The 25,980-nt window shown below is 38.3% G+C and overlaps 1 pseudogene; it reads right to left on the minus strand.

The window, feature by feature from the left end:
- Window positions 1–535: 535 nt before the first annotated feature.
- LOC149177497 (lycopene epsilon cyclase, chloroplastic pseudogene) lies at window positions 536–22,570 on the minus strand (annotated as a pseudogene).
- Between the last annotated feature and the right edge of the window lie 3,410 nt (window positions 22,571–25,980).

Here is a 25,980-nt window from a genome sequence, read left to right on the forward strand (position 1 = left end):
CTAGCATGACTGGTGTTGAGGTTTTGTGGAGGTAGCAGGTCGCATGTAGAAAGGAGGTCATGAGGTGGGAGATTTGAGTGGGTCACATAAATCACTAATTCACACAACTATGATTTTGTGACTAGCGACTTAGGGTCTGAGGAATGGTTATGTCACTAGGTCACAAAATAGGGTAGGTCGCATGAATCATTGATTGTCTTGGGTGTGATTATTCATCTTTAAGAATTGAAGGATCGCTAGGATATCCCAATCACATTTTCTTGTTGTGACCTGAAAATGGGTCACATTTCCTTGTTGTAACTTGGAAATGGTCGCATTTCCTTATTTCAACTTGGAACCAGTCACATTTCCAATTCCCCAATTAGGTCGCATATGTTTGCATCAATTTTTCTCCACTTAGATATCACATCAAATGTTTTATTAAATAATAACACATGCAATTTAGAGCCATGATAAACATGACCAATGGAAACCAAATAAGATCAATAGAAGAAATCCTTGCCCCAAGGAATATTCTCTACATCTACTCAGGAAACTAGAAAAATGTTTCAAAGAACATTTTTTTTCCCATCGAAATTAAACTACAAAATAATTTCAAGCCAAAAAAATAAAGAGTATCCATTATTGCTTTCACTCGTGAGGCCAAAGAGTTTCCCATGCTTTCGACGCTACATCTTTTGTGCTTAGTTGATATGGAATTATCACTCCATCACCATATTCATCCCTCAGACAACTTGCAATAGTTGTTGTGTATGATGGATCCTCTAACAAAGAGAGGATAACATAATAGCCAGTGTGTTGGGACTCAGAAATGTCATATTTTCATCCACTTTTTTCTTCACTATTCCTTACATTTCATCATCCCATTAACCTTTTGTCATATCATTTTCATAAATACATTTGGGTTTCACCCATTTTATTCATTTTTGTATTACAAGTGAATTTATGATTAAATATTAGAAAATATACAAATTTTTATATATATCTCAAGAATATGTTAGTTTTGTGATGTGTAGGAAATATGTGAAGAATTAATTCCAAGAGACTTCTCAAATATCTCCTCCACCATATTAAGGAGATAATTATGCAAGCCTATTCGTAAGGAGAAAATCATGGAGGATTTGGTTGGCATATCTTATCCATATCTCCTCCACCATATTAAGGAGATAATTATGCAAGACTATTCCTAAGGAGAAAATCATGGAGGATTTGGTTGGCATATCTTATCCAAGATATGTGAGAGATTTGTGGAGGATTCAAAGGGATCATATTTTGTAATAATGGGAAAGTAGTTGAAAATGCTTGAGAGATTTGTGGGATCATATCTTGTAATAATGGGAAATTAGTTGAGAGTGCTTGAGAGAATATTGGATATGTAATTATGAGAAGGTTATCTTCCTCATGTATATAAGAGAGTGCTCTCTCTTCATTTTAATAAGGAAGAATGGATAATGAATAATAGAGAATGGAGATTAGCTTTGATTCATATTCTTTTATTCTTATGCTTTCATGATTTGTAATTTGATTCTTGTAATATAGTTTGAGATAGTTTTATTGTTGTGAGCTCACATATGTTGTTTGTCATTCAATTCTTCACATGTTGTATTGCTTTTCCTTTATGCAATTTCCTGCTTTCCTAATTAGTATTTCAATGCCTTCCTAGATTAATTCGATTTCAGTAATTTAGATTAAATTAGTTCCACTTCGGTCCTGCATATATAGTGCATGTGCCTCGTAAGCCTACGAACCTCGAATTGACAAATTAAATAGTTGGGCAAGTACTACAACAGAATTAAACGAACATATTTCCACCCAACATTTTGGCGCCATCGTCGGGGAGGCATGATGGATTGAAGTTTAGTTTGATTTTTCATGCAAGTGTGTTTAGACATGTTCCTAACTCCGAGGTGTTAAGGCGGTAAGATGTGGGGAACAGCCTACGCATCGCATTCGAGATACCGTAACGGGCTCGACCTCTTATGGATCAGGGCATGTAGGGTGTGTTTACATTTATGCAAGTGTGAATTTCAATTTCTGCAAGTGTGTTTGATTTTCGCAACTGTGAAGAGTGTTTGATGAATTCATGGTTCATGGTTGTAATTGAAGAATTCAATTACTAAATTAATGAGCAGTCCTTGTAAGAGGGTTTAATTGAGTATTGAATTCAAGATTATTTCTGTGGTCCTTTTGTTTTTAATTCAATTTTTAGTGTGCTGATTTTTTTTTTTTTTATTTTAGAATCTCTTTCAACATGATTTAACAATGAGTTTTAGCTTGGAACTACTCACTCAGATCCTAGCAGAGGTCGAGATCTCTTCTTCCTTGGAAGAGGAGATCTTGACAAGAATTAAAGGTTCAACTACTCCCCAAGAAATAAACGAAGATTCAACATCTGAAGAATCCTGCGTATCTGATGGCGAACAATCATTCGAACAGGAGATCGAGAAAGAAGAAAAGCAGATCGGAGAAGAAGAACAGGAGTTACAACATGATGTGAGTGAGAGAAACTATGCTTATCAAAGCTTTATCGAACAATGGTTCTGTTAGTTTCGGTCTTGAAAGCCCTCCATCAGTGATCAAAGCTCTTTGCATTTGCATTAGTAGGTGTCTCATCAGTGTCAAAGTTTGCATCCCGTTAGGCATGCCATAACCCTGATGGAGGAGCTGGTCTATTCATACCCCTCTTGGCTTTGCTGGATCAGGTCATATCAGTCATTGAGTTTTTCAAGCTTGTCTTGATGTGTCTTAATGTCAAAATTCTAGGTCTAGGGTTTTGGTCATTTGTCTCTGCAAGGTCATGTCTCTGAAAGTCCTTGAGTGACCAGCAAGCCAGAGGGAGGATGGTAAACATGTTTCTTTGATATTTTCATCATGTACAGTTCATTTCTAACCTTGGATTTAAAAACTCTGTTTTTAAAATCCAAGGTCATGATAAATTTTGTAAAAAGAATAAATTTCCAAAAAGTCTTCAAAAAGGCAGCAACAACCCTGGTCCCCTTGCCACAGTCCTTCAGATGATCTACCTGCAAAAAGAATCAGGTCAAAGCACTCAAAAAGTCAACTTCAGGATAAAGGAAACCAAAAAATCAGTGTTTTAAAAAAGTGTCAAAATAGACTTTATAAAGTGGGTTTATGGATGAAATTTTTTCAAATGAAGATTATAAAAGGTAATATTCCCTCCTTTCACTCTCATTGTGCATTTCAAAGCTTGCAAGAGAGATTGTGAGAGAGTGATAGGCGAAAGAGGCAAAAACACAGTGATTTCGGGCAGTTAGCAGGTGCGCGACCCGTTCAAGCCTGTGCGCGACCTGTTGGGCGGTGCGCGACCCGTCCAGGGCACTCCAGCAGTGTAAATTTACTACGGGCGCGACCCGTTGGGCTGTGCGCGACCCGTTGGGGAGCCTGCGTGACCCGTTCAGCTGTCTGCAATCAAACTTCAACCAAATTTCCTCAACCTCCCTTCAACTCATCTACATTGCTCGAGGTAGGGTCTTACTCATTGTTTTGGAGGTTGATGATGAAAATAAGCTTGTATGCTATGATTCTAACCTCATATCAAGCGAATGAAAAGACTTATATGGCTGCTTGTTAATGTTTGTAAAATGCTAGGGTTTTGTGACTGTTTCAAGTGATTTTGTCCCATTTGGTCCCTTCCCTCTTTTCCCCTTTCATTCACAGTCATGCTTTCATCTCTGTCCCATATTATTTGTACATAAAATGTAGACTTTTTCCCCATCCCTAAACTATAAACCCTACCCCTCTCCCAAGCACACAAAACCCTAATTCCCTCTACCATACACATGCAAAAATAGAACAAAAAGAAAAGATACATTTGCAAATAAAGAAAAGAGTCATGTGAAAATAAATGTTGCTGTATATCTAGAGTCATGTACATAACCCCTACATACCCTTGACATCCCCTTGTACATGAAAACTTTCCCTCTATGTTAAAACAATGTACATGTACTCCTTAAAAAAAAAAAAAAAAACAAAAATCTGCCTTATGACACACATGAACTCCTATAAGTAAATTTGGTGTATGGTGTCCCTATGTCCCTATTGATACATGTATGCCCCTTCCATGTTTACTATCACACATGTTTTTGTCCCATATACAAACATCTTTGCAAATGATTTCCTAAATTCAAATACATGTTCCTATAAGAATGATCATTTGTAAAATTTCCCTTGAAATTCCCTGTTATTTTCATATATTCCCATTCCTTGTTAAGAAGTTCCCTCCCCTAACATTCCCCTCATGTTTTTTCCCCTTGAAACAGCATAGAGTTCAACACTTTTGCAGGCAGAGACAATAGTTCATTTTGTCCACTTTGCTCCAAAACCATGTCAGAAACCGAAACTTATGAGCAAAGTGATGACCATTCATCATCTACAGAGGTTGAGGAACAGAGGAGGCCTCGTAGAGGAGGTAAGGGAGGACATCATAAGCGGGAAGAGCCCACTACTTTGGCAGAGTTACAGGCTTGTCCTTTGGCAGTGAATTGCTTCCAGTACATGTCTTGCTATCAGTTTTGTGAGAGGATCTCTCAGATTCAGCATCATAGAGAGTTGGCCCGCTTGTTTGTCTTACACCTCCATGATGGACATGTCACTCTTGCAGGGGTGAACTTCATATTGACACCTGAGGTGATTTTAGAGGCTACAGGGATACCAAATGTGGGTGAGGTGTGGCCTAAGCGCAGGTTACTTGATTTTGTTCACTTTGAGCCCTATGTCCGGCCATCATTTGTGAGACTGTTGACGGGTGTTTTCCCATTCAGATTTCTCCGGAGCGAGTATGCTCCCCTCATGAGACTTATCATGCATTACTTTACTTGTGAGGGCATATTTTCACAGGTATATTCATATCACATTCGCCTGTTGATGCATTTCACCCGGGTGAGGATGATGAACCTCCCGGTCTTCTTGTTTCATAACATTCAGAGTATGGTGCCCATGTTGCAGAGGAAAACCCCAGCTCAGCAGTACAGGAGCCTTTGTCACTATGGTTTGATCCAGCTCATAGTCTCTCATCAGTTGACTCAGCAGGGCATCTCATGGGAGGAGTTCATCTCCCGTGAGTTTTTCACAGCACCACCTCAGCCACATCAGGAGGCCATTCATGAGGAGGGAGGACCATCTCAGCAGCCTGATTCTCCCATCACCCGACATGTCAGCTCCACTCCTTTGGTCACCTATCAGAAAGGCCCAAGGGCCTTATTTGCAGCAGCTAGGCGAGTACTATCTCCACATCAGGTGGAAGGGGCCTCACTATTTTCGCCATCACAGGTATTGCAGAGGGGAAAAGAGCCCATGGTTCATGAGGATCCAGTGATTGATCTCGAGGTCAGTTCTCCTAGCCAAGAGGCAAAGGAGATCGTTCAACAGCTCAGGGCCGAGAATGATGTTTTGCAGCGGAGACTTGAGGGTGCCCAATGGACCATCACTTATCTAGAGCAGCGGAACACACAGCTAGAGGAGGAGAAGGCACTTGATGAGTTATGGAGGATTCGTAGCGACCGAGTCTTGAATCATAGGAGGCCCGGTGATCCATTGCCTGCTGACCGGGAGTCATTGCTCATTCAGGAGAATGCCCACTTGGAGAGGCTGTTGGCTAAGGCCAACCAAGAGAAAAAGCTGCTAAGGAACATGAAGAATCACTATTGGGCGAGGATGCATGTTTGCAAGGCCAAGATGAAAATGTTCCAAAGGAGGTTGTCCGAGGCTCTTAGGTAGAAGAAGAAGACCAACCCACTCCGTATCTTGGCTGAGGCATCCCTCAAGGATCATGACACCCACTAGCCTCTTCACAGAACCAAGCACAAAATTTTTTGGAAGTTTTGGCTCATTTTTGGCATTTTTGGGAAATTTACAGGTTTTGGCTTCTCAACGGGTCTCACCCCCGAAGTAGTCTTGGGAGAATTGACTTTTGACTAATCCAATGACCTCCAAATCAAAAACTTTTAGTTGGGTTGGAAAGTAGACTTAGAGACCTTTCCAACGAGCTATCTTGCACCTCATTCTGACATCGGGAAGGCCTCCAAACAAGGATCCAAAGTGCGCGACCCGTTGAGGAGGATGTGCGTGACCCATTGAGGGAACTTTGCCAGATTTGACCAGTTCAGCCCAGAAATTGCAGTTTAGCTCCAGTTTGACTTTTTGAGGTCGATGGTGGTCCTCTTGACTGTACTTGTGGCACTTTTTGGATACTTTTACTCTTGTTTAACTCTTCTAGAAGATTCTTGCATGTAAAAGGGTAAAATTGATTGTATGAACTGGTTTCCAAGTTTATAGAGGCAAGTTGTTTTGACTGCCTATTTTGTAGTGATTAGTTTAGAAGTTGTTCAAACAGCTCCTAGGATAGTGAGCTCAACCCATGGATGCAGGGAAAGAGGTTAGATCATCTATATTATGTACTTTCTTTCTCATTTTCATGGTTGGACTCTTGAGGGAGAAGCTATCATTGTATTATTCACTTGTATCTCTGCAATTTTTGGCTAAGGAAGACCAGGGTTTTGCAGTCATCTTTGGGATTCTTGTGGACTCATTGTGTTGATGGTGTGTCTCTTCATGTTATTGTAAGCTTTGTTATGTGATTCATTTCCTTTCTATACTGTTGCATATTAAACAAATGAAGTGATAAAGTTAGAATTCATGCTTGCCATGCTCTGCTTTCAAATTTGTTTAATTTCTATGTTTTCTGCTGTCTAAAGAGAATTCAAATCCATTGTTTGCTCTCTTTAGCCTTCTTATCTTTCTTCCTAATCATCCACTTCAGCTAAAGACATCAATACAAGCTCCTACCTTGCCCCAAAGACCCCCCTGCAGAAACTGTGTCAAATCCCCGCACCCTAAATTGCAGCTCCTCAATTTGCCACCAAAAACCCCAAAAAAACCCAAAACAACCTTTATAATCAGTTTACTAGCCTAATATCAGTGTTACCTTGTTGGTCATCTCATCCCATTGAAGATTTGCCGAGATTTGACTGGAGAGAGCCTTCTCCTGCCCCGTAGGGCTAGCTACGAGGCTGAATGGTTTGATGTAGCTTTGAGATTTGCCTTTTCAGCCTGAGGTGAAATTTCAAGTGCTAACAGGTTCCAGGTAAGTACTAGATTAGATTCATCTTTTTATTTTTTAGTTGATTTGCAGTTACAACAACTAGACTCATTCACTTTCGAATATTTTCATCCATCATTTAAAAAATTGCTACTAAATATATTGTTGTTACTGCTACGTGAATGGCTTCATTGGAAGTTTAATTACACGTAAATAATTTTTTTTTTTAATTAGTATAGAGTAGGTAGGCTTTCATTTTTAGTTTTTGCTTTCATTTTCAGTTTTTCTTTTACCTAGAATAAGTATGCTCTCCTCCTGCGTCTTTGTACGATCTCGAGGATCAGAAAGTAGAATGTTTATAAATGTTTTCAGGGTTAGAATATACTTGTCTCCATTTGCTAAAAATATTCATCCTAAATCAATAAAAAAAAATCCTAAGTTGTTTTAGGGTAAGAATAATTTAGTTTTTTTATTTTAATAAAAAAAATAAATAAGTTAGTTTTTGATTTTAATAAAAAAAAAAAATGGACAATAAAAGTCAACACTTGGTCCCTCTGAACCTAGAGAATTGCCCGTACCAAGAGTGACAGTAGCAGCCATAGTCTCTAGAAATGACCTCCACAAGCTGGTATCAAACAACCCGTTGCCATTTTTTATCAAGGGGCTGCTCCCGCAACCATGAGGCACCTGGAGTAGGAATCCCATACCAAAATAAATCACGTATTTCATGCACTGTGAAATTGAAAAGGACAACGCTAACTCCTGCGATAAGCACACTCGAGCATCAGAAATATTATGAGCTCAGAAATCGACGTGTCCAGCGATCACTTTCTGTCATAACCCATTCTCTTGCATAGACTCATCGAGTCAGAAGCCATGAGAAGAGTCACAACACTGGATCGATCTTATCCACGTCGTGTCTAAAGCAACATGGCCACATTGAGCGTAGGTAATGGAGATCTTAGTGAAAAATCTAAACTGCTACCCCTAAAATCTTATCATTTCGATAACGGTATTTCTAATGAAGGACAGTTGCCAGAAATTGTGTGCATTTGCTAAGTTTAGCAAGAAAGAATCCTCGAAAATCCATGCGCAAAATCAGGTTTCAGTTCATAAAATTTGGAATAGATCACGCCAATTCCTCATGAAATCTTTACGGTAAAAGGTTTTATAGTGTTTCTGTTTATTCCTCATCATTCTGTAAGGGTTTTGAACATTGATCATTGATGATGCACATGGAACACTAATTTGCAGTGAGAATGGTGGAAGATTGTTACACTAAAAAATGTCACCTTGACTACTTACAGTTAGTATGGCTCAAATCAACAGTCATACTACCCTCTTAGGCAAGTCTCATGCCTCTGTTATCCATCTCAAACTCAAAGAAGAGAGAAAGTCTTGTAAAAACTATGTTTATCTCTGGGGTCGCAGGTTCTCTCTAGCCTTACCTGCGGGGACGCTGACCATGTTCACAAAATCTGCGTCCATGGACGCTCTGTATGTTAAGGGACAGGTGCGTCCCTCTGTAAAAGGCAAAATGCGCGAGTTTTATCTTGAAAAAGTTACTTGTGGTTACTTCTAGAACATTCTAGAGGTCGGTTTGATGAAATGGATGCGCCTCCAGTTGGTTCATGTATCTCTATTAAGGGGGAACTTATCCCATCAATAAGGGAGCTATCCCACCCAAAGAGGGGGATGATCCCATTGATAGTGGACCTGAATAACCTCTTTACAACACTATAAATAAAGACATTGAGCCAGAGGGAGGGGAGGTTGGAGCTATACATTTTCTTTGGGTAAATGCTGCAGGATTTAGGTCTTCCATTAGAGCCTTTGTGAGGAGAGATTGTCTTCACTTGATTCTACTTGGGAGAGGGTGAGCTTTGTCAAAGTAGAGGAAAACCCTTGATGGACCCTGGGAGGAACTTGCACAACACCAAGGCCAGGTTGTAAGAGTTTCTTTGTTTCGTTATTAATACAAACTGGTTTATTTTTCTCAATAGCTTGTGTTAATGAGTTATTTCATGTGTTCCTTGGTCTGCATGTTGAATATATGTTTTATTATATGAAATGCAAGTGCTTGGTAATTGTTTGATTGTTTGTGGTTGCAGGAATTGACTTGAAGGAGGAGCTCATCCGGATCGTCAAGAACGGACTTCAACAACAGCGTTTTGGAATAAGGTAAGCCTAAACACTTGTAGTTTTCATGTTGTAAAAGGTGTATTTAGAGAAAGATCACTCCATTTTGTCTTGTTTGTCATTAGAACGTCTTAGACTTCTAGGAAGGTCAGTCGTGTCCGCACCCTTGACAAATTCCGTGTGACAAATTGGCGACTCCGCTGGGGAATCCATTAATGTGAAAGTCTTTTCCTTTGTGTGAACTTTGCTCTGAGAAAATCATTTTTATGTTCTGGTTTTTGACTGTGAGAATTAGTATTTGGGTGGCTTAGCTTTAGATTTAGTTAGATTTGCTTTTTCTTAACTTTTCCAGAAGGACGCACCCTCTGAGTACTGCATAGTGCGTCTTTGGACGCGCTGTTGCCGTTTGCACAGAGCGGGCCCGCGCCTGTTCTAACGGGTTTCCTGCGTCTTCCTGTAAAAATTTAGGAAAACTCCATTTTTGCTTTAATTGCTTTTAGATTTTGGTTTTTCTTAGTGTTTTCTGCCCAGATCCTTTAGTACCCTGTCAAAAATCTTCACCTAAGCTTGTTCCTGCTCTTAGCTTTCATCAATTGGGTGTTTTGAGTCTCTTTCTTGAGAAATTCTTGATTTGATTTCCTTTGATCATTACTTGGAGGTTTGTCTCAGTCTTTTCACAATTTTTCATCTTTTTGCTTTTGTTTTTGCAAAAAAATTTCCCCCTCATTCGCCGGGGGGGGCTAAATTGTGTATGAGTGTTAATCGCCTTTGAGTGTTTTTATGTTTCGATCTTTGGAACTCTCACCCAATTTTCTCGACTTGCACTTGATTGGTTCTTAGATTACATTAGAATCATCTTGTGTTTGAGAATTCTCTTGCATAGATCACATTTGCATAATTAGAGTTCTCAGTTTCAGAATATGAATGAAAAATGTGCATAGATTACATTTGCATACTTTTCATGTGAATTGTGCATAGATTACAATTGCATAGTTTACATTCTAAAAAATCAATCGTAGATTTAGATCAGCTTTCTTTGATTTGAATTTACACAAAAATAAAAATAAAAATTGGTTTGGAATTGATTTGCATTAGTTTTTCTTGATGAAATTAGTGCATTAGAGAATTTGTTAAATTTTCTCTTAATGATCAATTTTTTGCATTGTTGGAAGTGAATGGAAACTCTCTCCTTACTCTAGTTAGGATTCATCAAATTGAAAGGATTGCATTATCATATTCGATTGCATTCAGTTGAGTCGGGTCATAACACCATTGGTTTCATCTCCATTTACCCATTTGAGTAATAACAGCCTTAATAACACAACGCTTAATTAAAATTCATCTAGTAATTTTTACATTTCTAGGGCTCTGAAACACCAACATAGCTTAGGCTAGGGTCTTGGAGTAGGTGAGTACTTAACTCTCCAAGACTACAAAACCAAACAGATAGTTTATCTTGAGTAGAATAAATCCAATTGTTTCAATTGCACTCTGGGAAAGCTCCTCTTAAAGGAGAAGCACGAGCTCGTGTCCGAACCAGTGAGGGGATCATTCCCCCCTCGTTGGGAACGACGCCAGACAGTACGTATTACAAACGGTAAACCTCGGATTAACCATTGTCGAGGAGCCAGGGGTCACTTATCGGTAAACCTTGGATTACTGTCAAGGAGCCGGTAAGGGGATTGAGCTTGTTACTCTGCCCTTGCGTGCTGTCGGAGTTTAGACTGTTCCCCCAGGTGTAATTGTTGTGATTGGTAACTTTAGTGACCATAATCTTTAGGGTTCTACCGAGGTGACGGTGGAGGGAAGGTCCCACTGTACCTGGAGCAGACGTCGGTTATACTCACTTGGATTTTCCGGGGGGTTCACTTCACTTCGAGACGGTTAAAGTGGAGGAACTTGTGCCGGTCTATTCATTAAGCAGGTTGCCGGGGTAACTGTTCCACCCACCACTTCTGTACTGAATTCGGCGATGTTGGGTTTCATCTCCAACTAGTGTTTTCGGTCTGGAAGGCTACTGTTTGTGCATGGTTTGACTCCTAGATTTGATAGCGCGTGTTAATTTGTTTGTTTTTACTTTTAGAGACCATAGGTGTGAATTGTGAATTTTAATTGTTAGGTGTGAATTGTGAATTGTTAATTTTAGTTTTAAATTGTTAATAAAATTCACTGAAGTTGAATATAATGGCAAATGTTCCGGAATTTATCAACCTAGGAACCCCTCCTAATGAGAATCCTAGTACTTTTCCTTACTTTGGAAATGTTGGTCCTCCTTATATGGCTACTTTGTCATTACCTGGATTTACAATAGGTTTACCGATATGGTTATTTTCAACTTCGTTGGCCCAAAGTACTCCAATTGTTCCACCTCAACCGGATGCTTCACCTCAACCGAGTTCACCATCTCAACATCACCAACCTTCTGTTGACCCTTTACCTTCTTCGCCTAATTTTTCTTCCTCCATTTCTTCCTCTTCGCCTGGTAAAAGCCTTGATGCTAGTAACCAGGAGGCTAAGAAGAAGAAGAAAGGGAAGAAGAAAAAGAAGAAGAAGAAGCAAGATAAGAAAGAAGTCAACCAACCAACCATGGCTGTAAGTGTTAGTTGTGTTGAGGAAAACTCCGACATGCATCGTAAACCCAAATACCCTTGCAGACTTTGTAAGGGTGACCACTTCCTTGTCAATTGTCCTGGTATTCCAAAGGTCTTGGAAGTATGGTCAGAAAAATCTCATCAACTTTCCGTTGATCCATCAACCAGTGATAGTCAGGTTCCTGGGAAAAAGGGTAAAGTTAGGTTTCCTTGTAAGTTATGCAAAGGGAGTCATCAAACTCACATTTGCCCTCACATGGATGAAGCCTCAACATTGTTGGAAAACCTTACTGTTCCACAGCAAGAATTTCCAACTGGTTACCGTAAACTTTCTCCCAACCTACCGTCAGCTGACGGAGTGATTGATCTAAATTCAAGTACAGTCGATCACACTCTCCCATTGGAGAGTGAAACTCATGTCACTCAGGTTGATGATCCATTAGTTGATCAAGTGGTCGATTCAATTTCACATTCGGTCGATCACACTCTCCTTTTCGAGAGTAAATTTCATACCGCTGATGTTCTTCTTGTTACATCGGATTCTTCTATGCCGGGGGGCATTTCACCTGTTTCTACAGAACCTCCTCCCAGTACTGAGGTCTTTTCCTTTGATTGGAATAGACTGACCGAACCTCGTCTTCCTTCCTCCATCCCTTTCCAAATCATTGTCAAGGCCGGTGGTAGGGACATACATCGTACTCAGGTAGATGAAGGTGCTTCTGTTAGTATTTTATCCTCAACCGTTTGGAAAGCTTTGGGTTCCCCTCAGCTTGCGCCTATTACGCAGAATCTGAAAGCTTTTAACAGAACCATTAGTGAACCTTTAGGGATCCTTCCTAAGTTTTCCATTACATTGGAAGGTAAAACTGTCTGTATTGATCTTATCATAGTTCGAGGTCCCTTGGATTTCAATTTACTCCTTGGGCGAGACTATGTTTATGCAATGAAAGCTGTCGTATCGACACTCTTTCGCGTGATGTCTTTCCCTCACAATGGCAGTATTGTGACTGTAGACCAGCTTTCGTTCCCTAGTCTTGTTTCAACTACCAATAATATGACACCCCTAACTGTTCCTGATTCTAAAGTGGTATCTACCCTGCCACGGGTTAACTATGTGGCAACCGGTCCCATGTTTTCAGTTACCAATGTAAGTGAGCCTCTCACTGTTGATTTAGATTCGGTAATTGACATGGAAAACTCTATGGGATTACTTGAACACGATGTTCTTATCCCTTTTGAGTCCCTTGACATGTGTTCCTTCCAGAGAAGTATTCTTCCTTCGGATGAAGGCCTTTTTGGAAGCCATGATCAAGGTGTGTCCATTGACATGTCTTTCTTCCAGTTGGAAGCCATGATCAATGTTACGAGGATAGTTTGTTCCTCTCTCAACCTCGTTAAAAAATGAAATTGGATGTAATGAGGAAAGTTCCTTTTACTGTGTCAACCTCGTTAAAAAATGAATCAGTGTGTACGAGGAAAGTTCCGTTTACTGTGTCAACCTCCTTAAAAAATGAATCAGTGTATGAGGATAGTTCTTTTACTGAGTCAACCTCATTAAAAAATGAATCAGGTAGATTTTAGGATATGTAGGTAGATTTTAGAAAGTAGGATTTTGAGGACAGTTCCTGTTACTGAGTCAACCTCATTAAAAAATGAATCAGGTATGAGGATAGTTCTTTTCTTGTGTCAACCTCCATAAAAATGAAACAACTCCCTTTTCAAGTTAAATATTGAAAGTAAACCTTCATTTCATCCAGCCGGTTGAATGCAACGAAGCCTGGGGGGCATGTACCTCGCTTTGCATCATTATGTTGGGGGCATGCGAAATTTTTGAGCACAGTTCCTTGTCTTGTGTCAAGCTCGTTAAAAAATGAATCAAGGTTTTTAGAGTAGAGTTTTTGTTAGGTAGATTGTAGAGAATAGTTACGAGCATAGTTCCTTATCTTGTGTCAAGCTCGTTTAAAAAATGAAACAACTCCCACGAGTCTTTCCAAGATTTTGAAAGTAAAGCTTCATTCCATCCACCTCATTGAATGCAATGAAGCTTGGGGGGCATGTACCTTGATTTGCATCATTATGCTGGGGGCATGTGAACTTATAACAAGCATAGTTTTTCGTTTCAAGCTTGCATAAACATGAAACTGAATCCGAGCATAGTTCTTTTCCTGTGTCAAGCTCGTTAAAAAATGAAACAAATCCTCCTCTAATTGAGTCGAGAGTTTGACTAGACCTCATAGATGTTAGGTTGTACGTTTAGGTTAGTTATTTCAGTTTTTGCATAATTTTCTTACAGTTTTAGGTCGAGTTTTTCAAATGATCTCGTTCATGAACCTTCATTTCATCCAACTAGTTGAATGAAATGAAGCTGGGGGGGGCATGCGCTCTAACAGTTATGCTTAGGGGGCATCAAGCACAGTTTTATCTCTGTTTCAAGCTTGTGTAAAAATGAAACTAATTTGAAGCATAGTTTTTATCTGTTTCAAGCTTTTGTAAAAATGAAACCTATCTCGAGTCAATTTCAGTTATTTTCAAGACTCGTTAAACTCATGAAAATCCCGAGATTATTTTGCTATTTTTCATTCTCGTAAAATAAATGAAAATGCCGAGTTCTTTCCGTCTTTTCCTACTCGTAAATTAAATTGAAAGTCGGCCATATGAGTAAATTTTTATCATTTTTTCGAACTCATTAAAATTTACGAAAAAGTGAAAACCATGAGTACATTTTTATCCCTTTTTCGAACTCATTAAAACTTAAGAAAAAGTGAAACCTCAGAGTCATCTTTTAAGCCCTTTTCTGACTCCTAAAAAATGAAAAGATCGCCGAGCGTTTCTTTTACACTCGTTAAAACGGAATTAAAAGACGGTCCCCTTTTAAGCTCTTTTCTGACCGTAAAATCAGGAAAAGATTGCCGGGTTTTTGTCGTTTCGAACTCGATAAGGAAATAAAACGACGTGTCCTTGATCGCTTTTTACTTTTCAGGTCGACGACACTATTATGAAAGTACTCCTTGGTCGCAAGATCAAGCGGTTCCCCCAGGTATTATTTTATACTTTTTCGGGCTTGAGGGACACAAATATACGAAAAAGTTCAACGTGGAGTCTCCTTTAGTTTTTTCAGACTCTCTAAAATTGAAAAACGCCGAGTTTCTCCTATACTGGGCTCGTTAAACTTTTACAGTAGAGGACCTGTTCAATTACAAACAGGAACGAACCACTCCTTCCTAGGGTTCGAATTTAAACTAGGTTGGACTCGTCCGAAGGATGAGCTTATAATCAAGCATATGTTATCCTCCTCAAGCTTGTTAAAAATAAAGAGGTACTTGCCAGAAATGGTGGGGGAAAAGAGAGAAGAATGAACCTGTTTGTCACCTTTTGTCTCAGAAGAAACTTTATTACCACTCTTGAACACGACACTTTTCATTCACCTGGGTTGGGAAATCTTTTACCTCACAGTTGACCAAATCACTTTGAAAGTCTTTAACCGGGTTTCAGGGATTAACTTTGAGTTATTCGTCACCAAGCCATCTGTTGTGTCGTTATGTGTTCAAGAGGTCTGCAAGCAAAACTTTCATCTGCAAAATACTTGTCATCCATTTGACCATCCCTGAGTCAGTCCTTACAGCAACATTTCTTCAACTTGAACAATGATTTCGTGTTGCGGGCTTGCCTGCAACGGGTCGCTTTCTATCGACATCGACACATTATCTAGAAAGATGACTTAGGAATCGACAGTACCTTGAAGTCTGCATGCATCAATGGCAGGTTTCTCGCCTTTGACGTCAGTTTACATCATTGACTTTCGATCAAAGGATTCCGTGAAGTGTTCGACATCAAAACATCTATTCACATTTCACGGGTTGTGCTTGGTACTTTGAGAACCATTGACATTACTGGTGGTTTCTCTCATGCTTGTTAACAGTTTACATCATTGACTGATAATCAAGTGGTTTCTACCATGTTCGACATCGAATCATTTAATCACATGGCTAGAATCGTACCAATTCGGGAAGTAGAAGTGAAGACCCTGGATCTAGTTTCTACCATCCAGGCTGCGAGGAGTTTTGTATTCATTATCTATGTAGACTAATCATAAACAGATGGCTGTGTCCATACTGTATCTACAAAAGTCTATAAAAATGATGTACTGCAAGATCATTCCTGTATCAGAATAGTTAGTCCATTAGTTAAAGTTTTGAATCTGAGTATGGGAATGCCTACCTCAGTGATGATATAATCTTATCCATGTATTTTGTGTTGAAAATTGCAGGTTCCAACCAGGCCATCCACAAGACAATCCTTGAAATGATAAAGCGCTTCACCCTTCCTAGAATTACAAAACCCTATTCTATTCCAGGCTTCGCACTTTAGGGGGCAATCTGTTACACTAAAAAATGTCACCTTGACTACTTACAGTTAGTATGGCTCAAATCAACAGTCATACTACCCTCTTAGGCAAGTCTCATGCCTCTGTTATCCATCTCAAACTCAAAGAAGAGAGAAAGTCTTGTAAAAACTATGTTTATCTCTGGGGTCGCAGGTTCTCTCTAGCCTTACCTGCGGGGACGCTGACCATGTTCACAAAATCTGCGTCCATGGACGCTCTGTATGTTAAGGGACAGGTGCGTCCCTCTGTAAAAGGCAAAATGCGCGAGTTTTATCTTGAAAAAGTTACTTGTGGTTACTTCTAGAACATTCTAGAGGTCGGTTTGATGAAATGGATGCGCCTCCAGTTGGTTCATGTATCTCTATTAAGGGGGAACTTATCCCATCAATAAGGGAGCTATCCCACCCAAAGAGGGGGATGATCCCATTGATAGTGGACCTGAATAACCTCTTTACAGCACTATAAATAAAGACATTGAGCCAGAGGGAGGGGAGGTTGGAGCTATACATTTTCTTTGGGTAAATGCTGCAGGATTTAGGTCTTCCATTAGAGCCTTTGTGAGGAGAGATTGTCTTCACTTGATTCTACTTGGGAGAGGGTGAGCTTTGTCAAAGTAGAGGAAAACCCTTGATGGACCCTGGGAGGAACTTGCACAACACCAAGGCCAGGTTGTAAGAGTTTCTTTGTTTCGTTATTAATACAAACTGGTTTATTTTTCTCAATAGCTTGTGTTAATGAGTTATTTCATGTGTTCCTTGGTCTGCATGTTGAATATATGTTTTATTATATGAAATGCAAGTGCTTGGTAATTGTTTGATTGTTTGTGGTTGTAGGAATTGACTTGAAGGAGGAGCTCATCCGGATCGTCAAGAACGGACTTCAACAACAGCGTTTTGGAATAAGGTAAGCCTAAACACTTGTAGTTTTCATGTTGTAAAAGGTGTATTTAGAGAAAGATCACTCCATTTTGTCTTGTTTGTCATTAGAACGTCTTAGACTTCTAGGAAGGTCAGTCGTGTCCGCACCCTTGACAAATTCCGTGTGACAAAGATTTGCAGAGAAATTCAACGTGGAAAATGATATTGATATTTGTGTTGGCATTTTAAGCAAGTCTGTAGGTTTCCAAGGTGGATTTATCGCTTCTAGCAAAAAATGGAAACAATTGATTCAGTCAAGAGGGCGGTCATTTATATTTTCAATAGCCCTTTCTATTCCAGTTGTTGCTCCTATTCATGCTGCTCTTCTTGTGGCTCATGTGGAGAAATGGAGGCAAGAAGCAGTTTGGACGAGCTCATGGCCAAATGACAACGATTTGATTATATCCTACTGGAGGCAACAGGGCTTGCAAATCCCGGTGCTGTGGCATCTCTGATTTCATTGGACGACGAGCTCGAATCTTCTGTTTGTCTGGATTCCATCATCACAAAAATCTCTGTGAACTTCCTGCAGCATAGTTACAGAATGCATTTACGGATGTTTTTCTCCTCAAAAAGGTTGATTTTCTTGTTGAGGACCACAAAGGCATTGCACAAATATGGAGCATTCTCTTTTGTCGCATCCCTCTATATTACGTTGAAAAAGAGAGCTCAACTCCCCTCGCCTGCTCATTACGCCAATTACACTGACACGTCGCTCTCGGAAGCACCACACCTTTTGAAGGATGATGGTATGGAATACACGCACCTAACCATTGGAGAACTGCCACCAATGAAGCTGCCCAGATGTCAATTGGATGCCTGATGCCGAAGAAATTCAACACTGTCGCCACGTCTTGAGATCGAATCCCGCGATGGTGAACTGCAAGGTGGTTCTGTGGATCTTTTTCTTTCTGTTTCTAATGGCGTTGCTGGAGGATTTTGTTCACGCAGATCCGGAGGACGTTGCCTGTCTCTCAGGCATCAAGGGTTCAATCCAGGATCCTGCCAACAAGCTCACGCAGTGGACAGGAGACTATTGCATTGACAACTATAAAACAACTGGTTCACCATGGCTATTGCCCCCACGCTCTATTTCATTGTATAAGGAACGTTTCATTAAGATTTTGTCTCTGATTATCTTTAATATGTGAGATTAATTACACTAACATTATGGTGACCAGGAAATCAAATCAAACCTGAAGATATAGAAAGAGCAGGATCTCGGAAGAAGAGGCCATATCACACGTACTGTCGATCCTCAAGATGGCATGGAGCATCAACATTTTGTTGTGTGCTTCGATTCCCCTGATGAACCAATCTTTCAATTAGTTGCTCGTTTGAATCTATGGAGTCTAAAGGTAACTGTTTGTTTGAAATCAGTATAATTTTTTTTTTGGATCAATAACGAAAATGAGGGCAAACTAGAGACGGCAAAGGCCTCGCTCTTGCTCATGGTGCTAATCAGTTTGACTATGGAGCAGAATTTTTTTTATGTCGATACAAAATAAATTTTAAATTTTAGTTTAAAAAAAAATAAAAATAAAACAATACAAAAAAAAATAAAACAATCAAAACAAATTTTTGTGATTTCATTATTTTTATTTTATTTTTCTTTTTTTTAATAACAATACCAAATAAATTTTAGTTTTAGAAAAAAATAGCAACAAAACACAAATACAAACTGATAAAAAAAAAATTTACCAATGGAGGTTCATAACTCTTAAAAATAATTTATACTTTTTTTTTGGAGTTACTTCAAAGGAACTTGCGCGCAAAAGCAACAGGTAAAAAAATTTTCATTTCATTTTGGTTGCTAAGCATTCATACTCATTCTTACATTTTATATCTTTAAAAAAAAGCTCTTACAGTTTTCATGCAAGATTTATACTAAGCTTTTACAGGTGCGCGACGATCCAAGTCCTTGCGGATGTGATCTCCAGATATCGCATTCATCATTGAAAGCTTGAAGGAGTTAATTCCAAATGTCGTGACATTTGTCGCTACAGAGAAATGTTTTGTTGTCATGATATGTTACCCACACTTCTCCTTCAAAGCCTCATCAGTCATCCATGTTAAAGTCCACTGATTCATTGCCCTCTCCATTATGACTTCATACATGTCTACTATTCTGAGTCGCATACATTTTTTGCCTTCTTTCCAGTTCATCTTTTTCCCTCACAAATAAACCAACCATCTCTCTACATTGCCTTGTTTTCCTCGCCATGCTGATCCACACTGCTTGTCCATGAGTTCTTTCCATTTATAGTCCTACCAAATCTTTTTGTACAAACTCGCGTTGACTGATGTGGGATTCCTTAAGGCCCACCTTTCAACAAGTCTTGCCCCATTGACATCAGCACCTTATCTGGGAAATAGACTAGAGTTCCTTTTGAGTACCTAGAGGCTTGCATGCCTTAATGGCAAGTTCTCTCGCTGACGATCATGGGAATACATCAATGTCCCTTGATCTTTAGATCTTGCAAGTGGCTCGACCTCAACACATCCATTCGCACTTCGCAAGATGTACTCGGGTACCTTGGCACTCATTGACATCAATGGTGAGTTGCCTCGCATTGGTTAACGGCATGCATCAATGGCCAGTAATCCAATGATTTCTATTCATGCTCGACATCGACATATTCATTCGCATGATTAGAATTGTACCATCGGGTTTGTAGCGGGTGAAGACTATACACTTTTTCACGACTCCCTCAGCAGTTACAGCAGCATGCATTCTGATCTATGAGAGTACCACAGTTCCACTTCCAGCATTTATCTTTTCCATGATTCAACATCAGCAGTTCATATTCCTTCATTTCCCAAGATCCAGTTAAAACAACATCAGTCACATTTTCCTGATCCAGCAGCAGCAGTAGCTACATTCCTATTGCATAGTTCATCATTCTTGGGTAAGTAGAGGTATGTTGTTTTCTAATCATTAATCATGCAATTCCTTATATGCTAACTTGAATATTTTGGAAAATTCCCTCACCATGCTACATTTCCTTTCATGAGCCATGTCAAGTTGCATGAGGACATGCAACCAATTCAGTTGAGGGGGGGAGAACTATGTTCACTACATATTCACTTCCATGATTCCATTTCTTCACCACACTACATATTCACTTCCATGATTCCATTTCTTCACCACTATCACTCAATTTTTTTTCTCATTTACCATTCACCAACATTTATTTTCCAATGATACTTTGTTGCACTCTGCTTCATACTCAATATTGGCATGCTTCATTAATATTACAAAAGGGCTTCCAGTGAGTATTTACATTATTATTGAAGAAAAGAGAACATAAAATGAAATGGATGTTGTTAACACAAGAACCAACATTCTTTGTATTCATGGTTGTCACACAAGAACCAACCATAAGAAAATGTAAGTTGTTACTCATGTCTTTCACATATCCTGGAAACATTTATTATTAAAATACATCATCATGTAAAGCCAAAGTTCAAGATGCCAAATGTTCTTAAAGAGACCCATGCATGGTTGCATGAGGACATGCAACAAGTTCAGTTGGGGAGGATGTTGGGACTCAAAAATGTCATATTTTCATCCACCTTTTTCTTCACTATTCCTTACATTTCATCATCCCATTAACCTTTTGTCATATCATTTTCATAAATACATTTGGGTTTCACCCATTTTATTAATTTTTGTATTACAAGTGAATTTATGATTAAATATTAGAAAATATACATATTTTTATATATATCTCAAGAATATGTTAGTTTTGTGATGTGTAGGAAATATGTGAAGAATTAATTCCAAGAGACTTCTCAAATATCTCCTCCACCATATTAAGGAGATAATTATGCAAGCCTATTCCTAAGGAGAAAATCATGGAGGATTTGGTTGGCATATCTTATCCATATCTCCTCCACCATATTAAGGAGATAATTATGCAAGACTATTCCTAAGGAGAAAATCATGGAGGATTTGGTTGGCATATCTTATCCAAGATATGTGAGAGATTTGTGGAGGATTCAAAGGGATCATATTTTGTAATAATGGGAAAGTAGTTGAAAATGCTTGAGAGATTTGTGGGATCATATCTTGTAATAATGGGAAATTAGTTGAGAGTGCTTGAGAGAATATTGGAGATGTAATTGTGAGAAGGTTATCTTCCTCATGTATATAAGAGAGTGCTCTCTCTTCATTTTAATAAGGAAGAATGGATAATGAATAATAGAGAATGGATATTAGCTTTGATTCATATTCTTTTATTCTTATGCTTTCATGATTTGTAATTTGATTCTTGTAATATAATTTGAGATAGTTTTATTGTTGTGAGCTCACATATGTTGTTTGTCATTCAATTCTTCACATGTTGTATTGCTTTTCCTTTATGCAATTTCCTGCTTTCCTAGTTAGTATTTCAATGCCTTCCTAGATTAATTCGATTTCAGTAATTTAGATTCAATTAGTTCCACTTCAGTCCTGCATATATAGTGCATGTGCCTCGTAAGCCTACGAACCTCGGATTGACAAATTAAATAGTTGGGCAAGTACTACAACAGAATTAAACAAACATATTTCTAGCCAACACAGTGATTGGGCAAACCATGCTTGCTACAGCACCAAAGCAAAAATTCTTTTGTCTTGTGTTTGGTAATGACCCACCAAAAGGAATTTAAGACCATTCCTCCTCATATGAATGTGAAATCTGTACTCCCAACTTTTTTAGGTGTGCATGTAGTCTCTTCTTCAATGGTTCAAATGGAATTGTAGGGAGTGAAGCTAGACACATTTCCTCAAAAAGAAAAACTATGCATGTTGGTGATAATGGCATGACATAAAGAGATGTTGGTAACTACAAATCATATTATGTGTTATTTTAGTTCATGTAATCTCGATAATCCATGAAACTATTATTTCAATGTCATGAGAATTTTCAACTTCGACCTCCATGTCGTATGCATTATGCACACCCACTGGTGGACCATCTAGCTCATATTGCAAAAAATTCCATATGCTACCCCTGATGCAACATTAACAAGCCTATAGGTAACTGCCACTCCAATTTCACAAAAGAGAACACTATGACCATTGTTTCCTTCAGTAATCTTCCCAACTTTGGAATTGAAAATTATAACTCCAGCTTCAACACCTGAAAATAGCCAAATATTTTAATAGTTCTTTCATGAAGGGGGTTTCGACTAACACAACCATAGGACCGTCCAATTAAAAGAGGCTTGTTCCTTTTAACTACATAGTTGTGTCTTACCAAACATCCCCTATAAAATTTTCATAATAGAGAGCTTCAAATTCATCCTCCCACACACCATAGTTATTAGTAAATGGCATGTTAGGCCCAACGAGACCCACAATTAGGTCTCACTTAGCTGATTTTGTTGTTAGTGACAATCCTACTAGACCACATCTCATGACTACCAAGTCCAATAGTTCATTTCCAAGTCTAAGTGGTTGCAACTTCCACCAACAACCTCTTTGATAATGTGACATTGCGTGACATCATCAGATATGACTCCAAAGTGATACCATGACCGAATGAAATGCCACATAGCACCTATAACTTTGCATAAAATAAAATAAATCCCTTTCAACCATTGCAAAGAACTCTTATGATAACTGATATGAAAAGTATCTGTTGGCCCCATTTTTAAAATAAACTCAAGTATGAATCCAAGAATATAAGGTCTTCCAAATGTAACATTAAGAAACATGGGTAAGTCAGTTCTAGCAGCATTATTAAGAGTTGCTTCTCATAATAATAAATCTTATGGTCCAATTGTGGAATTGCAAACCCTGGATATACAAAAAGGTGTGCATCATTATAATTTCAACAATTTCTTAATTCTTAATTCATTCAACCTAGATGCACATGTATGGAGAAGAAGTCCCAGAACACTTTTGAATGAGCACAAACATTTAAAACCCTCATTGATAGGAATGGAGTAGGGTAGGTATGTAACGTTATTCCTCACCTGATGATGTCATAGTGTAATGCATGCGCCATAGATTTTTCATGAAAATGCATCCTAGAGGGTGAATATTAAATCAAATCAAGGTAGGATCTTTAATCATGACAATATATGGTTTTAAAGATGCATGGGAGATATAATGGCTTCATAAACCTAATGCAGCTTGAGTGATGCCATGGCCTTTAACACAAAATTCATTTTACTCTGTTACAATGCATGTTGTAGAAAAATAAAGGTTTTAGGACGCATAACCCTAATGTGCTAATAAGATCAGTGTATTAGGATCCAAAGTCACATGTGTCACTAAAAAAATAAAAACAATAAGTTTTGATAACAACCATGTCAATGCAATATTTCACCGATTCAAAATTATAAGCATATAACCCTAGAACCTAAACAAGCAAAGGGGGACCCAAAAATTTGGTGTTGGGCCAAAAATTTGGGTGGTGTTATAGAGGCTACAACAACATGGTTTCCTGTGATCGTAATAAATAGTGGCATCAAACTTAAGATTCACTTTTCTTTGTATATTACATCTACATTGCAGAGATTCTCACAACAGTCTCATTGAGCTCGCATTCTATTACAGTGATCTGAATACTTTGCTATAAGGCTCACACATATATTCCAAAGTGATACGTTATACTTCTATTGGTCGCATATCTCTCTATAAATAATTTGTTGTCTTGACTATATTCTTTGAGGTTTGTTATTTGTTACACTCTATGTGGCTCATATGTATTGGCTCAAATTATTGTCGTGGATCGTTTTTCTAAAGACAATGATTCACACCATAATTTTGAAGCTCATTTTGTAACTCGATGATTCTATGGATCGCACACTATCATGACTCTGAGTAAATCTCTTATGTAGCTCACTCTCTCCATCTCTATGGAAGTAATATGCATTTATTATCACATTTATATGTGGCTCGTTACAATGTGACTCATTACAATGGCATGTTATAGTGGCTCGTTACAATTGGTCGTTTCTGTGTTTATTATACTGATCGCATGGTTTGTCTTCTACAGTCATCTCATCTATATTTTGTGGCTCATATTCCACAATAATCACATGGCTTGTATATGTTATCTATGGCTCATTTATATTATGTAAGCTTCGGTCATATACAGTAGCAATGATTGGTAAAAATACTCTACCTCACAGAACATATCACAATGACATAGATAAATGGCATTGGCTCTATGGTAAATGGCATCATCTCTGTGACATCACTCTATGGCACTCGTACAGTAATATCAATGACTTTACACAACTCACATTGTCTGAAGATCACATTTGATTCTGTATAATGCATTTGAAGTTTGAACATAGTTTTTTAGTGTACTACCAACAAATCTATACATAAAGAACCTATCATAATGAAAAAGTTGACCTATCGATGAAGGTTGTCTATGCAAACTCACTTTTTCAATGGCTTCTATAAAATCCTCTGTGAACAATTTATTTATCAATGGATGACATCAAACCTTTTCATATATACTATATGGATCGTCAAATTATGGTTAGCATCTGTATGGTTCGACATGTGAAAATAATCTATGATATAGTAAGGAAGTAACGACTTGATGATACTTAGATAACAAGGATCTTCTTAAGATAAAATATGGCTCACACTGAAGCTTGATTCATATGACTCTAAGTTCGACCTTTTATGATTTATATTTCTCATATATTACTCAATAGCTCAGTTCCTATAGTACATCTACGATGGCTCACTTTGTGGCACGTTGATGGCTTGCATACTCTTTATATTTGATGGTTGACATATGCTCTCATATATACATGTTGATATTAATAATTAAAGAAATTACATTCTTCAAACATGACATGATCAAGCACAATGCATCTGAGGGTTCCATAAATTATGAAATCTTGAGCTCAATACACTTGCTATCAAAGGATTGAAACATGATCGATGACAAAGATATCAATTTATTTATTGAAGGCACAACTTCAATATTGATTTAGCTATAGTTCGAGTTTCATGGAGCATATATAGAAAAATTGAAGAGTTAAAGTTGCAAATATGGCAGAAGACAGAATTCATAATAGTGATTTCATGTGACAAGCTCTCTATAGTTATCTCTAAGCTTGAATCAACAATGGAAGTGATAGTAATATGAAAATACTTTTACAATGCTTTATATTGTGAGATCAAGACTTTGTGAAGCATTTCCTTTGAGAACAAGCTTCTTCGAATGAATTTAATACATGAAAACTAGAGAAACAAAACAATGTATTTGCAAGAGGGGCATAAGGTAAGGTTGAAAAAGGTATGTGTGATTTATATGTGCATATTATGTTTTGAGGGTTTACATAGAGGGTCACCAGGATAGATTTTGAGAAATTAGGGTTTGTAGGACTTTCAAACCTATGAAGTCTTGAAGAATCTTGGTATTTAGGGTTTTTGAACCCTATATTGAATTAACCCTAGGATCAAAACCCCTAAACCTAACGGGTCATTCCCTCTAAGAAAACCCTAGCTCTTGGGAAAGTGTATCTAGGGTTTGTATGGCTAAATGATCCTTAAACCCTTGTTTTGAAAGGATAATATAGGGTATAAGTTAAAATCCTAGCAAGGGTTGAATTAAAATAAAATATAGGGCTTATAGTCAAAACCCTAGGGCTGGATGTTTTTTGCTAAAATAGAAATCTTAATAAGGGTTAGATCCAGGAATATCTAGGGTTTGTAACTAAAGCCATAGAAGTACACTTTTGAAAAATCTTAGAAACCCTAGATTCACAACATTGACATCATGCTCTTGTCTTTATATATTTTTTACTTGTTTTTATTTGCTAGAATTGCAGGTGCAAAATTGTGGAAGCAAGATGAGAAGGATGGAAGAACAAAGCAAAGCAAGACTCATGCTTGATGATGACTCCTTGATAATGGTGAGCATGGTGGAA

This window comes from Pinus tabuliformis, chromosome 4_1, assembly GCF_031772625.1.
Source record: "Pinus tabuliformis cultivar Carrire ecotype Pingquan chromosome 4_1, CPIR1, whole genome shotgun sequence".
In the NCBI taxonomy this organism is placed as follows: domain Eukaryota; kingdom Viridiplantae; phylum Streptophyta; class Pinopsida; order Pinales; family Pinaceae; genus Pinus; species Pinus tabuliformis.